This window comes from Pinus tabuliformis, chromosome 9, assembly GCF_031772625.1.
Source record: "Pinus tabuliformis cultivar Carrire ecotype Pingquan chromosome 9, CPIR1, whole genome shotgun sequence".
Taxonomy (NCBI): Eukaryota; Viridiplantae; Streptophyta; class Pinopsida; order Pinales; family Pinaceae; genus Pinus; species Pinus tabuliformis.
This window is the reverse complement of record NC_142307.1, coordinates 1098801508-1098816884: the sequence shown is the minus strand read 5'-3', so window position 1 is coordinate 1098816884 and position 15377 is coordinate 1098801508.

Here is a 15377-nt window from a genome sequence, read left to right as displayed (position 1 = left end):
GTACCTTAGCCACAACCTTTTTAACCCATTTTCAATTACCAATAAGGTACGAAATGGGAACAAAACTTCTTTCCAACTTCAAACAGACAACGGGCACTCACATATCTGATCATATACATGAGTGGCGACGTCGTCGTAGAATGGTAAAAACATACGTCCCCGATCAGCTATTAGCTGAATGGTTTATCAAGTCATTATTGCCTTCCATCACGGAAGATGTGGCAAAGGGGGGAGTCGTAACAGAAGAGCAAGTTATCACTCATGCGCAATATCTGGACTTGATTTACACTCAGTCTTGCATGCTCTACGATAAAATACCTGATGCCCCTAGACCGGAATTCTCAATTCCTCCTCCTCCTAAATCAAACAATGACTCTCATGCCGGCGATGGCGTGATTGGCACAACATACACGAAATCGACAAAGGCTACATCCAAAAAGGCCCGTAAGATTTCAGGTCAAAATGCAAAAGAAGAACTTCTTGCTTTGGAAGTAAATGTTGTATCGACAGATAAAGGCAAAGAAACCAAACAACCAGGGAGCAAGAAGAAAGGCAAAGGGAAGAAGAAGAAACAGGAGGAGTCATCGCCTAAAAAATCTTCTTCAAACCCTCCTGGAGATAGGAAACCAAAAAATCCATGTCTCATATGCGATGAAGATCATTGGACCGTAAATTGTCCACATAGAGCTGAGGTTAAAAAATTCTTCAAGAATTCGAAAACCTCCGCAGTGTTAACTGATCCGTTTCCAAATCCAGGAACAAATCTGGTTGAAAGTGAAAATGTTTCCCCGTCTCAAGTGCTGATGTTATTGATTTCAAAACAGCAAAATGATGCTTTGATATCAACTAGGAACAAAGATTATGGGAATCCACAGCTGTCGAACAACAAGGATAAAGATCAACCTAGTAGTTCGACAACAACTTCGACAGAAGTTGCGCCGCCTACCATTCCTGAATTGACAATAAAACCGCCAAAAGGAGTAGTACACAAGTCGACATTTAATCCCCGCGCTAGAGCGGCACAACATTATAATATATTGGAAGATTTGGCCCAATCTCCATCCGCTATCTCGACTCTTGAAGTACTATAGAATTGCCCATCCCAAAGGCAGGCTTTATTATCAGCTATTGGTGGGATAGACCCAAAAGATTCCAATCTTGTATCCTTCGATCATAAAGGATACGATCCTCAATTACCAGCTCAACTAGCTTTCCTTATTCAAGTGAAAGCCCTCAACAAAACTGTTCATCGAACAATTATTGATGAGGGGGAATCTACATGCATTATGCCGATGAGTTGCTGGAAAACTTTAGGATCTCCAACCTTGTCGCGATCTTCGACGACATTAAAAGCATTCGACGGAAGGACATATACCCCATATGGTATTCTAAGTAACTTGAAAGTTGAACTAGGAGGGAAAACGGTAGAAATAGATGTTGAAGTAATCGATGGAAATCTTGATTACAACATCCTACTAGGAAGGCCATGGATTTATGCTATGGCGGCTGTTGTGTCGACCTATTTTAGGAAGATTGCATTTCAAGGAGGGATTACAATCGTCGATCAACAAAAATTCCTCCCCAATGGTTCTCAAGTTACAGGAAGCATCCCCATGATCCATGAAAGCCCTCATTCACTTCAAAATATCGGAGTAGGCCTATTAAAAGATCCTATACTAATGGGAACTTTCACCCTTCCACCTCCAATCAACTTGGCGGAAGTAGCGTCGATAGGAACCTGCAACATGATATCTTCTACAAAGATCTCAAAAAATGATATCGACATGGATCATGCAATGGTTTTGCCCCCAAGCCCAACGGAAATATTGTAGCAATCAATGTTCCTAGCATGGGAAGCAAACCCAAATCAATGCTCATCAGGTGTTTGGATAGATAGGTCTAAATAATATGGTACCCCTTCAGATCCTTGGTCGCGAGTGCATGTCACCGACGAAGGAATTGTCCAATCAATGGTAATTGAAGGAGCACCATGGAATGATTCCCACCATCATTCCCTTCTCCCAGATTATGGAGAAGATACTCAAGATGACCTTTATCATCCTTCAGTCTTTGATTTCCTATCAAATACTGTAAACACGGTGGATTCCAAGCGAAACTTGTCCAACATTGAAGACACTATAGCCATAAATATCTCGACCAAAACAGATATTGTAGAGAATATTTATGTTGGCAAATGTTGTTCTCCTTCAGAACTGGAAATACATAACGCTCTTTTTCGCGAATTCAGAGATGTCATTGCCTGGTCATACAGTGAAATGCCAGGCATTGACTCGAGTATCGTTGAACACGAAATTAAGATGTATCCAGATGTCAAACCAGTACGACAATGGCTAAGGCAGGTGCACCCCAAGAAAGTCGTTGCCATTAAGGCAGAAGTTGAAAAACTTCTCCATGCTGGTTTCATCTACTCGGTTCCTCTAACCGATTGGGTATCGAATATTGTCCCTGTTATGAAAAAACAAGGAACAATTAGAGTGTGCGTCGATTATAGGGATGTAAATCAAGCTTGTCCAAAAGACAACTACCCTACACCCTTCATTGACCAGATAATTGATGAATGCGCCGGATGCGAAATCTTTTCATTCATGGATGGATTCTCCGGGTATAATCAAATAAATATCCGCCCACAGTACCAGTCAAAGACTGCATTTATTTGTCTGTGGGGCACATTCACATATCGAAAATTACCCTTTGGTTTAAAGAACGTAGGGGCGACGTTTCAGAGGGAAATGAATTATGACTTCCATGACATAAAAAACATCATTCAACCATACCTCGACGACCTTCCGGCTCATTCGCGAAAGCGGACTGATCATCCGTAGCATTTAAGAGCAATATTTCTACGTTGTCGACACTACAAGATACGACTCAATCCACACAAATGTGTATTTTGCGTCAGTTCTGGTTGTTTACTTGGCTTTGTAGTCTCCAAGGACTGGATTCATCTCGACCCATGTAAGGTCCAGGCAATCATAAATTTGCCTCCACCTTCGAATTTGCTTCAGATTCAGAAACTCCAAGGGAAAGCAAACTTTCTAAGGAGGTTCATTCCAAATTAAGCCGAACTTGCTAAAGGTTATACATGTCTTTTGAAAAAGGAAGTACCCTTTGTCTGGGATCAGGTTGCGCAAGCTTCCTTTGATGCTTTAAAAGAATCCCTAATGAAAGCATCATTAATTTACGCTCCTAATTATCAAAAAGATTTTAACCTGTATCTGGCTGCAGCAAATACGACCATCGCAATGGTTTTAGTTCAAGAAGTCGATGGAATTGAACATCCCATATATTATTTAAGTAAAAACTTAAATGATACAGAAAGCAAATATTCTTACGTTGAAAAGCTAGCACTTGCAGCTGTTCAAGCGATACAGAGATTTCGACACTATGTCCTCTTTCGGAAAACTACCATTCTGTCAGATTGCAACCCCATGACTTATATATTGTTGTGACAGTTGCTGGGGGGCAAATACTCAAAATGGATAGCAATCCTACAAGAGTTTGATCTGGAATTTGTAAAATCCAAGTCAAAGAAAGCTCTAGTTTTCGCAGAATTATTGTGCGATCTCCCATCATCGTCCAACGATGACACATCCGAAGAAACAATCGTGGACGAAAATTTGTTTCTGATATCTACAAGCAATGAGTGGTATGGGGATATAATCATTTACCTCCAAACCTAGAAATATCGGCCAAAAACCTCCCACTCTGAACAAAAACGTATTCGATACCAAGCAAAAGACTACATGATCGTCGGTGATACACTTTACCGTCGGGGTATCAATACAGTTCTGAGAAGGTGCCTCACTCATGAGGAGGCCGAAAAAGTCCTGAATGATTGTCATTCAGGTGCGTGTGGGGGGCATCAATCTGGATATGCTACAGCGCAAAAAATCTTACGAGCAGGATACTTCTGGCCAACAATGTTCAAAAATTGCATAACCGCAGTCAAAAGTTGCCATGCTTGTCAAATTTTCGATAGCAAAACCAGAAGACCACCCGCACCTCTGCAGCCAATAGTTGTTGTTGGGCCATTCGCCAAATAGGGCATCGATTTCATGACATGTAAACCCACCTCGACCAGGGGGCATGGGTATATCATAGTCGCGGTTGACTATTTTACCAAATGGACCGAGGCGATGCCTACATTAGATAATATTGGTGAAACAGCTACCCTCTTATTTTTCAATCATGTAGTCACCAGATTTGGCGTGCCACAGGCTATAGTCACAAATCATGGATCGCATTTTTGCAATCACATGATGGTCGAATTAGCTGCCAAACTAGGGTTGTCTCATGACAGCTCTACTCCATATTATCCGCAAGCCAACGGACAAGTTGAAGCAATCAACGAGGTCCTGAAACGCATGCTGCAAAGGATGATTGGAGTTCACAAAAGAAGATGGCACCTAATCCTGTACTCATCTTTGTGGGCTTACCGAACATCGGTAAGGAATACAACCGGGTTCACACCTTTCCAACTGGTATATGGTCTGGAAGCGGTCTTACCAATCCAGTGTGAAATCTCGTCTCTCAAAGTCGCAATTGATCTCCTCCCCGGAACTTCAGAAGAAGAAGCTCGTTTCTTGGAATTAATCCAATTGGATGAAACCCGTCGTGATGCCGCTTTGGCTAACGAAGCCCATAAGAAACGAGTCAAGGCGCAGTTCGACAAAAATGTCAAACCCCGTGTCTTCTCAGAAGGTGACTTGGTCTTACTTTATGACCAAGAATCCGATAAACTGGGAGCAGGAAAATTTAAGTCTTTATGGATGGGCCCCTATATTGTTAAACAAGTGTTAGCAAAAGGAGCCTACGAGTTAATGGATTATGACGGAATTCCACTGGCGCAACCTCGTAATGGGTTGTACCTCAAGCGTTACTATGCGTAATGGTAACCTGTATGCTTTTGTTATGTTTTTGTTTTCGCTAAAGTGTTTATTTTGGTCAAGTAATCCACTTTTTACATTTTTTGCAGATGTCAAACCTATTGGAGTCATGTGTTGGATATGCCGACGGAGCGAGTCGTAGTTCGCGGAAACTATCTTCCGCAGCCTGGGCTATTTTTAATCCAAGCAACGAGTTAGTAAGTTTCAGAGGGGTATGTATTGGTCGATCAACAAATAACATCGCTAAATATAGCGCGTTGATAGAACTTCTCTTTGATGCCATCACACATGGTATACGCCGACTAATTGTCAGGCTAGACTCACAACTCGTAATACTACAACTCACTGGTATCTACTCTATCCGAAATCCAGCTATTTATCGCATGTTCCTAAGGGTTAAGATTTTGGAAAGACAATTTGATTTTATTCAATATCAACATATTTCCATAAACTTAAACACATTAACTGACTCATTAGCAAATTATGTATTAGATAGACATTTGCAACATTTATAAAAAGAAACATACCATCAATGTTTGCATTTGGATCATGTAACATAACCAAAATAAAACTCCGAAAATCAAAAATATATATAACTGTTTATGGTTTACACATAATGTTCTGTAACCAAGACAAAATCAGTCAAATGACCAAAAAAATCAAAATGCTAGGGGGCACCCTATTCTAATGATGCTCGTGATAGCAAGTCACAGCCTGTGCAATCATGCGTAAGAGATGAGTCCATCGTCTGGGCACACCAGTAGTATGCCGCTGTAACCTCAAAGGTAGCTCGTCAGTCCTCACATCGGGAATACCAAGAGTGAGGCCCTCAACCTGCTCCTGTAATGCTGTGAGAGTCTCGGCCACGTCGAGGTCATGAAGGATAGCCCTTCCGATGGCCTCTCCTGTTGGGGCAGCAGTTGGTACTCTCAGGCGAACTGCTGGACAGACAGGACCAAAATCTGCTTGTACACATGAGTTTGATTAAAGTCTTGATAGAACAAAGCACAAGGACATTCTAAATAAAAAACGATAAACAGGAATATGGTCAAAAATTTTACCAATGGCGCCCCACTGTTCACCATCCGGCAGTACCAAATCTGGATCACCCCGAAAGTCCATGCCAGCGTATGGATACTCGGAATAAACCATCTCCTGGCGATCAAACCACCTGAAGAAGGTACCAGAAAATGAAATCTGAGACTGGCCAGCATGCCTAGACATATGGTCAACCCATCTCTGCATACGTGGTTCAGTAGGAGAAGGTAAATCGAGTGCAATGTACTGGGGTTGCATCAGTGGTATCTTCTCCAAGGCAAAGGTGGTCAAAATAGAACCATACCCAAAGTTCTTCAACCTCCCGCTCTTTATCTTGGTCAACTGTTCTTTCATCACAAGAAGTACTGCATCGCACCAGTTGAACACCTTCAGTTGAAGGCATTCCAAGGCATACTGCATATAAGATCGGTTGGCTACATGAAGAGTCGCACCACTGGCCATCCTACCAAAAGTAAATAGAATAGTCCTAAGGGACCTGTCAGTGACATCACGGATGATGATCTTACCATCTTTACTCGGCTGAGATCCTTCTCTACAGTACTGGCGAACATAATCTCTCACCAAGTCACCTCCTCGGGTCGAACTTGATAAAGAGATGGGGGCACCCCGCCTCGACAAGCCAATCAAGAAATAGATGTCTACTACAGTCAAGGGGATAGATTTGCCCCTGATCTGGAAAACCTGGTTGGTAGGATCCCAAGCATCGAGAAAATACTGCAGTAAGTTAATCTGTTGTCTCATGCTAGAAATGCGGAAAAACTTCAGCAAGCCACAGTTCCGCAATGCGTTTACTGTAACTGGATCATGAAGGGCAAGCATGTCCTCTTCTTCATGCTCATGTTCTCGCCATGTAATGGTCATCTTACTCCAAAGATCTTTGAAAAACAAACAAGAGAAGAGTTAGATCCTGATTTTGGTAAGAAACAGGCAAAATTTCCATTAAAAATTGTGCACAGAATTCCTTCTCTGCGCCCATCGCACCTGCAGCAGTACTCTGGGTGCGTTGCATGTCAGATGGCCTTTATACTAGCTAGCATTCAACGCACCTTTCGATACACAGAGGGTGCACTGAAGGCAGAACGAGTTTTTTAAACCCCAGGGGCTCAGAAAAACTAGGAATCAAGCTCAGAATGCAAAATGGAAACCATGAAATGAAAGAGCTCAGGTTTAGCTCCTACCTGGTCCAGATGGCGCCGAGAATTGTCCACAGAATCTCCCGAAATCAGCTGATGAAAATCAAGGGGAAAAAGCACCTCCAAAGCTCCAACAAACCAAAGTTCAAATGAAATGGTAAAATGAGAGGTAAAAACACTTTTTCATTACTTTTTACGTAGTTCAAAGTAAAATATTAGTGTTCTAACTCGTTTTCAAGCATATATTGTTCATTTCTGACTAGTTTGATGAAGCGGTTGAAAATACAGTACAATCTTTGAAAGAACTAAGCTATTTATGGTAAAATAAAAAAGGGACCATTCAATCGAGCAGTTTTAGCACATAGTTCAAGCTCGTTAAAAAATAAACATAAGACATGAGCAAATGTTTCCACCCGCGTTTAAGCTCGTTAAAAAATGAACTATTCCCCGGTAAATAACCATCGTGAATGTAGTACTTCAACCATTAAAGCCTTGGTCGTGTTTGCACCGTCACCTCCACTTTTTCATTGGCCAATCATTCACCTCCATTTGATTGTTTACCCATTTTGAGGAACAGCTGCGAAGAGTGATCTCACTAGCCATCCTTGTGACACTGCCGTGATTGGAAAATTCCAAACCTTACCTGGAATCAACTACTACCCATGTTATCACTCGTTCCTCAAAAGACGAGTCTCCTTTAAGCTCTTTTCAACTGACTCGTAAAATATGAAAAGATTGCCGAGCCATTGGCCTTTCCAGCTTGTTAAAGGGACAGGAAGTGTTATCCCTCCTCTAGATTTTAATCTTTTTGGACCTGAGGGATTATTACACAAAAATATCGAGCACTTGTTTTGTTCGGCTCGTTAAAAGTATCGAAAATTCATCTCTTCTGTATTGTTTTATACTTTTTCGGACTTAAGGGATTAGATGAAGAAAAAGGAATTTTGGAGTTACCTTTACGTTCCTTTTTAGACTCTCTAAAATTGAAAAGGATCGAGTTATCTTTGTCGTTAACCTCGTTAAAAAGATTAATAGCGACAAACTTGTCTATAGACGAGAACAAGTTTCACTATCGCTAGGCTCATTAAAACAAAGCGATGGGTTTGCCCGAAGGGAAAATTATAGAACAAGCACACGTTATCCTCCTCAAGCTTGACAAAAATAAAGAGGTATTGGTCAGCAATGACTGGGGAAAATTGGGAAGAAAACTCAAAGAAACTTTATTGGTAGCAAGTCGCTCTTGAACATGACACTTCCACTCCGTGTCCGAGTCGGGTTGGGTTGTTTCATTCACCGGTCACATCACCATGGTTACGCCATACCATCCACATTTGGGGTTAATGCTACCAATCCATCACATCAGTGTCGCCGATATGTTCAAGAGAAGTCATTCAGAGAATTCACCTGTGTCTCACCCACTACAATACATTATACTCCATTCTTTCATGACCGCCACCCTGAACCTTATATCACCAAATCGTTTTCACCTCCATTAAAATCATTTGCTCCGTTCCATGTCATTGATGTGGGATTCATTAAGGCCCTCCTGTGACGGATCACTTCTTGTAGACATCAGCTCATTATCCAAGAAGTTGATCTAGGAACACCCCATTCAGTACTTTGAAGCTTGCATGCCTCAATGGCAAGTTTCTCACTTCCGGCGACAGGTTTACCTCAATGTCCTTCAACCGAAAGATTTTGCGTGGTGTTCGATGCCAAGTCCTTTATTCACACCACGTGAATTGTACTGCATTACCTTGAGGGTCATTATCATTATCGGTGATTCCTCTCGCGCTTGTTAACAGTTTACATCATTGACTGGTAATCAAGCGATGTCTTTCCATGTTCGACTTCAGAACATTTCTCACATGGATCGACTTGTACTCCGAGTGAAGATCGGACGAGATTGAAGACCCCGGATCTAGTTTCATCCATCCGGGCTGCGATATATATTCAGGGAAATAAAAGCATTAAATGTACATCATTGCTGCACAGATAATCATCCACTCAAAAGGATGATGGCTCTATCAGAATCATTAGTCTACACTCAGACGGTTGTCTATCCTATGTACATGAAAATGAATTTATAAAGCTGAGCATGGGAATGCCCGCCTCAGCTAGATCATGAAAATAGTATGAAGATAATGTATTGTATTGTATCTTATTACAGGTCTCCTCCCAGCATTGAAAGAACTTCGGATCCTCATAATAAAGCATTTCACCCGACACCAAAAAGGTTAACAGCCTCATACATTAGGGGGCAACTGTTATAGACATTTTTGTGCCCTGCAACCACAAGCATGGAATGTCCATAAACCAAGGGCTCCTAAGTCCCTAAAAGTGTTGTTCTAACCCCTAAAGGAACAAGGTCAACAGATTACAGCTTCTCCCAGAAGTTTTCCATGAGAAAATGCTTAGAATTGGTCAAAACAGGATCATTTCAGCTGCTCCACTGGCTAGGTGCGTTGCATTGCACCTAAATACACTGTGAGGGTGCGTTGCATTTCAAAAGCCCCTTCTGTGGGGTGTGATGGGTGAGAAATGACAAATGGCAGTGTCATTCTGCAAGGTGGAGAGACAATGGAAGCTTCCAGAATCTTCTCATGTGACACTTGCCTCACTGAATTCGACCAAGGATGAGTAAGAGGCCTTCAGTCTCCAAGTGGAGGCAAGAACTATCAGAGAGAAGACACTAATCAAATCACAAGCTGACTCATCCCCCTTACAGATATCTATATATGGATCCCTAATCCCAGAGATCCAGAGGCTAGAATTTTGCATATTGTAAGGAATTGTTGTTGGTTTTTTTAGACAAACATCAGATTGTTGGGTGATCTATGCTTTGTTTGAGGTGAAGAGGGGCTTCTTTGCTGGGAGGTTGATGCTGGGTTGGAACAACTTGTTGTAACTCCTCCTAGATCTTTTCTTGTTTATCAATAAAAACTATTTGAGTTTTCCTCCATGCTTTTGTATAATTGATGCTTGTTACATTTGTATAGTCAATTTACATCTGATCCTAGATTGTTTATGAATATAGATCCATGTCTTTGTATAGTGCTATGCTTCTGTGATCTTACAGGTACTTTGTGAAGCTGGGCGTGCAAGGGAGCAGGTAGCTGAGGACTATCAAAGAAGAGAGGGATTGAATCGAAGGATTAGCGCAAGACAGAGGTTGGTCCTTCTGTTCCCCTCTATCTATAATTCATAAAGGAAAGACAAAATTAGTTTTTCTCTGTTTGTTTCTAAGGCAGCTGTCACACCTTAGTGGGATACAACAGTTCTATATAGACACTTTTCCCTGTAACAAGGGGTTTTTCTTGAGCCTGTGGTGGACCTTATTACAATGAGAGATCTACAGTATCAATTCTTGTGGTGAAAGGAGATAGAAAAAAGTTGAAATATAGAGCTTGAAAAATTCAGCATAAAGGGTTTTGAGTTGTGGGAGCTCAAGATGAAGGATTTGTTGGTGGATAAATATTAGTGGATCATGGTTGATCCAGGTACTAAACCAATGAAAATGTCAAAAAAATACTGGACCAAGTTGGATCGAAAAGAAAATATCACAATATGATTGTGTGTCTTCGATTCAGTATTATTAAATGTTTCAAAAGAAGCTAAAACAAAGGATTTGTGGGACATGTCAGGGGCTTTATATCAATATTAGTCCCTGGAGAACAAATTGTTCTTGCACAAAACACTATATAACCTAATAAATAGGGATGGAGACTTGATGATAGAGCATATAAACGTATTCAATACTATGGTAAGTTAATTATTATATGTTGATATTAAAATTTTAGACAAAGATAAGTGCATCAATTTGTTTTCTGCTCTACCATACTCATGTGATAGTCTGGTTGTTGCCATAGGTAGCAATACAACTACCTTGAAATTTGATGAAATAGTCTTAGATTTGTTGTTGAAGGAGATGAGACTATAAAATATGTATATTCCTTGTTTGTAATATGGCAATCCCATAACATAAATAGAAATAAGTCCTATAGTAGGATATTTTAATCTAGAGTGAGATCTAAATCTCCAAGTTGTAAAGGTATGCTAGAAATGTGGAAAAGAAGGGAACTACAAAAGGGATTGTAGATCTAAAACTACTGAGAAAGGAAAGGGATCTTTCGATGCTCCTTTTACATAGGTGAAGACCACCTTAAATTAAGGAGGGGATGTGTACTTGGCTTCTTCTTCAAGTACACACATAGATCATGAGGTATGGTTGATTGACTCAGGTGCCTCCTTCCACATGACTCCTCATAAGGACTTGGTCTGCGAGTATGAGAAGTATGATGGTTGTGATGTCTTCCTAGGTGATGACAAGAAAACCAAAATCATAAGAGGAGGAAAATTCAAGCTAAAGATGATTGGTGGAACTATTAGAACACTTCCCTATGCTATGCACATTCCTAGATTGGCTAGAAATCTAATTTTTGTAAGCAAGATGGATGATGTAGATGTAAAAAAAATGTTCAAGAAAGATACCTACAAGATGGTTTGAGGAGCACTAGTATTGATGAGGAGAGTTTGAATTGGAACTTTTTACAAGATTTTGGGAAATACTATTATTGATGGGTAAAACAATTTGTCATTCCTGTAAGTGGAGCAAAATATCTTGTAATATTTGGTGAAAAGTGTTGGGTCCCTATAATACTAGTGATTACCCCATTAATATTGTAGGTATACCCCTTATTAATATTGTTGTGCCCCTATTTCCCCCATATTGTTATTACTGTGCCCCATAGAATCCCTCCATTGTTATTTTTGTGGCTTTATATTATTATTGTTAGGTCGGCTAGATTATATTGTGACTCCTTAGACTCCTATATATAGAAAGGAGGTTTTGTCATTTGAATCATCCAAGAATAGTTCATTTATGTAATGTAAAGGAGGTTTCCCCCTCGAAGAGGCTGAATTCTAAGGCGTTGATCTATCTTTTCTATATTTTCTTGAGCTGGTTTCATAACATTTGGTATTAGAGCTTTGGATTCTAAGGTTTCGCTGCTCCAAACAGGTCATCGTGGCATTTTCGCTATAAATTTTTTCTGCGATGTTTCATAAGTTGCAAAAAAAACCCATTTGAGAAGAAATCGCGCTGAACCTTGGGTCCGAATTTCAGAGCTTTTCGCACTATATTTGTGGAGATATGATCTGAGGAAGTTGGTCTTTTTGCAGACTACTGAATTGTATTCCAAACAGGTGACCTGGGGAAAATCGTCATAACTTTCTCTCTGGGGATCGGATCGCAATTTCATCAGAAGGTACAGAAAGAGGACGGACTTTAGTTTCTTGTATGCATTTTTCAGATCCAAAGGTCGAAACAGTGACTCGTGGCACGTCGTACAATTTCGCTCTATTGAACTAGTCTATAATCAAGTCACTGTGGGAGATTTCGCATAACTCTTCCTTGGAGAATCCAAATTGGGTCAGACTTGTGGCATCGAAAAGAGGACATAGAAGGCTACTACATGCCACAATTTCAAAATTTGAGGATCTGAAATTACAGAGATACATCAGATTCAATATCAGGCTTCTACAAAGTGAAAAAAGGTGTGTAGTTTTTTTTTAATTTTTTGCATAAGCTTGGTTTGAAGGAATTCAAAGGGCATAGTAAAGCATTATTAGCGTAACTGATGCCTTGAGGAAAGAAAATGCAAATACCTAGTAAGGAACCTGAAAGCTCTAGCAGGACTCATGAAGAAGAGGAAGAAATGCTACATGATGTATCAAAATTACAAGAACAAGTCCAACAAATGTCACGCTCACAAAAGAACTCAATTCAATATTCAGAAACCAAACTTCGTACTTCTCCTGCTTGTATACTTTTCTTCCTTGACCACTTTTGCTCTGATACCATGTAGAAAATAACACTGTAGATCACCTGGTAATGCAATGTACTAAAGAAAAACACTTGATCTACTTCTACAAACAATTGAGCGGAAGCTTAATCGAACATGAGCAACATCAAGCATGAACAGATATAACTAAGAATGAGAAGTAATCAACCATAACATAGAAGATATATCATTAGAGAAAGCACCAGCCTAAAACCCCAACTTTGTATTATCATACAAGTGGAAATCTTGTTCAAGTTACAAAAAGAATTAGCTCTCAAGTTATCCTGATCTCTCTACACTCAAATAATACAGCTCACAGACTCAATAGACATAGAATATATCTTCCTCAAGCCCTCCAAGCCTCCTATTTCCTTGCGCAGTTTTGATTGCGTTCCAATGATATCACATGTGTGAATTGGCCTAATCACACTCACTGTAACTTTAGGTCCAACTACGCAATCCATAAGGAATAATATTCCTTCTACATGCAAGGAATATTCACCAAGGAATATCCTAGCAACTAATAGTACATTGTCCCTCCATCTAATCTCAACTAGGTCTCTGACTGAACTAACATGCATGAGTTATCCATGAGTGAATACTTATTTATCTGAATTACAGTAGTTACATGCATGCAAGCATTAACTAACTGAACTCTCATTAGTTTAACAAACTGTTAAATTAATCTAACTGGACTTGACTAAGTTAAACTAAGTCAACTAATTACAACTCAATATTACAACTCATCCTTATCTCTTTAACTAAAGGTTAAATTCCTCAATTGATGGAGAAACGGTTGCATGTCCTCACATAGACTTCAAGTTTGATTTTCCTTAACTAATTAACTTAAGATGAATTAATTAATAAATTTCCAAACTACTGTTGATATCAAATTCGAATTTTACTTCCTATGTTGAGTCCAGGGACTGACTAAAATAAGAAAGGATCCCGAAATGCTATTTTTAGAAAAGCTATTTTTAGCACTTTCACTTTTCACCCATTGTAGCTAAGACCTCCAATGGCTAAACTACTATTTATAGCTCGGCTATTTATAGTAGTGATATTTTTAGCAATTTCTATTTTTAGCATTTCATGTTGCACACTTTTCAATAGTTTAGGTTCCACACCATTCTAACAAATTTTATTTTTGAGCACCTGATCACTCCTCCCCACTGGAATCCTTTTCGACCCCAAAATATCACTTTCAGTTGTTCAGCAGTTAAGGGTACAGTTCCCTCACCTTTCCAATCTCGATCCATTTATCACTGACTTGGAACTTCTGATCTAAACGATGTTTTTTGTGCCTTGCTTTGTACTTTCCTTTTCCCTTTTCAAGTTGATCTTGCACTATTTTATTTACCATATGGAGTCGTTCAATGAACTATTTGTCTTTGTCCATGTTACTATCAATAGCAACATCCTTCTCACCAAGATGATACAACACATTATGATGTAAATGGTACACAAATTTCTCTACTTGATTCCTTTGACTCAAGCTTGAATATACATCTTGAAAGTATGTATTTTTCTGAACATAACTTTCATGTAAAACAACATGATGTTTGAGGAAAGTAGTTATACAAACTATAGGCCTAGAAATTACATCAACAAACTTGTCACTTATACCTTTCTTATACCTTTTGACCGAGTGGAATAGTAGAAGAAAACCCATCCAACGGAAGTGCCTTTGTCTCTACAACTTAAACACTTCACCATTTAAAATTTCTGAATGAAAAGAAATGAGCTTAACACATTGCATAAAAATTGCTCCCATGGCATAGTCACATACATCAACCTGAAACTTAAATGACTTTTTCAAGTTCAGAAGAACAAGTACAAAGGTTGAACTAATCTTTTGTCGCCAAGCATAAAATTCCTCTTATTGTTTTCCTCCCCACTGGAAAACCTTTTTCACAACTTCCAAAGAATGCAAATGAGCTACAATAGAAGAAAAATTAACAAAAATTATCTTCCAACATTGGGCTGCTCCCAAAAAACCTCTTATCCAAATGACTATCTTGAGCATTGACCAATCCATAATGGTACCAATCTTCGAGAAGACTAACTTCAGCTCATATTCACCAATATCATGGCCCAAGTACATCAAAGAAGTTTTATCCCAACATATACTTTGACATCTTCAATAACAAATGTTTTTGACATAAGACATCAAATATTTATTTCTCATACATGACATGTTCATAATGAAATTTTCTGAAAATGAAAATGTCATCCAAGTAGACTATCATGTCTAGAAATGGTTGCAATACATCTTGCTTCATATGCATGAAAGTAGTAGGATCATGGAAAATATCAAAAAGCATAACAATCCATTCAAACAAACCTTGCTTGCTTTTGAATGTCGTCTTCCATATGTTTCCTTCAACAACTCTACTTTGATGAAAACCACTTCTTGAATCCCATTCAATGAAATG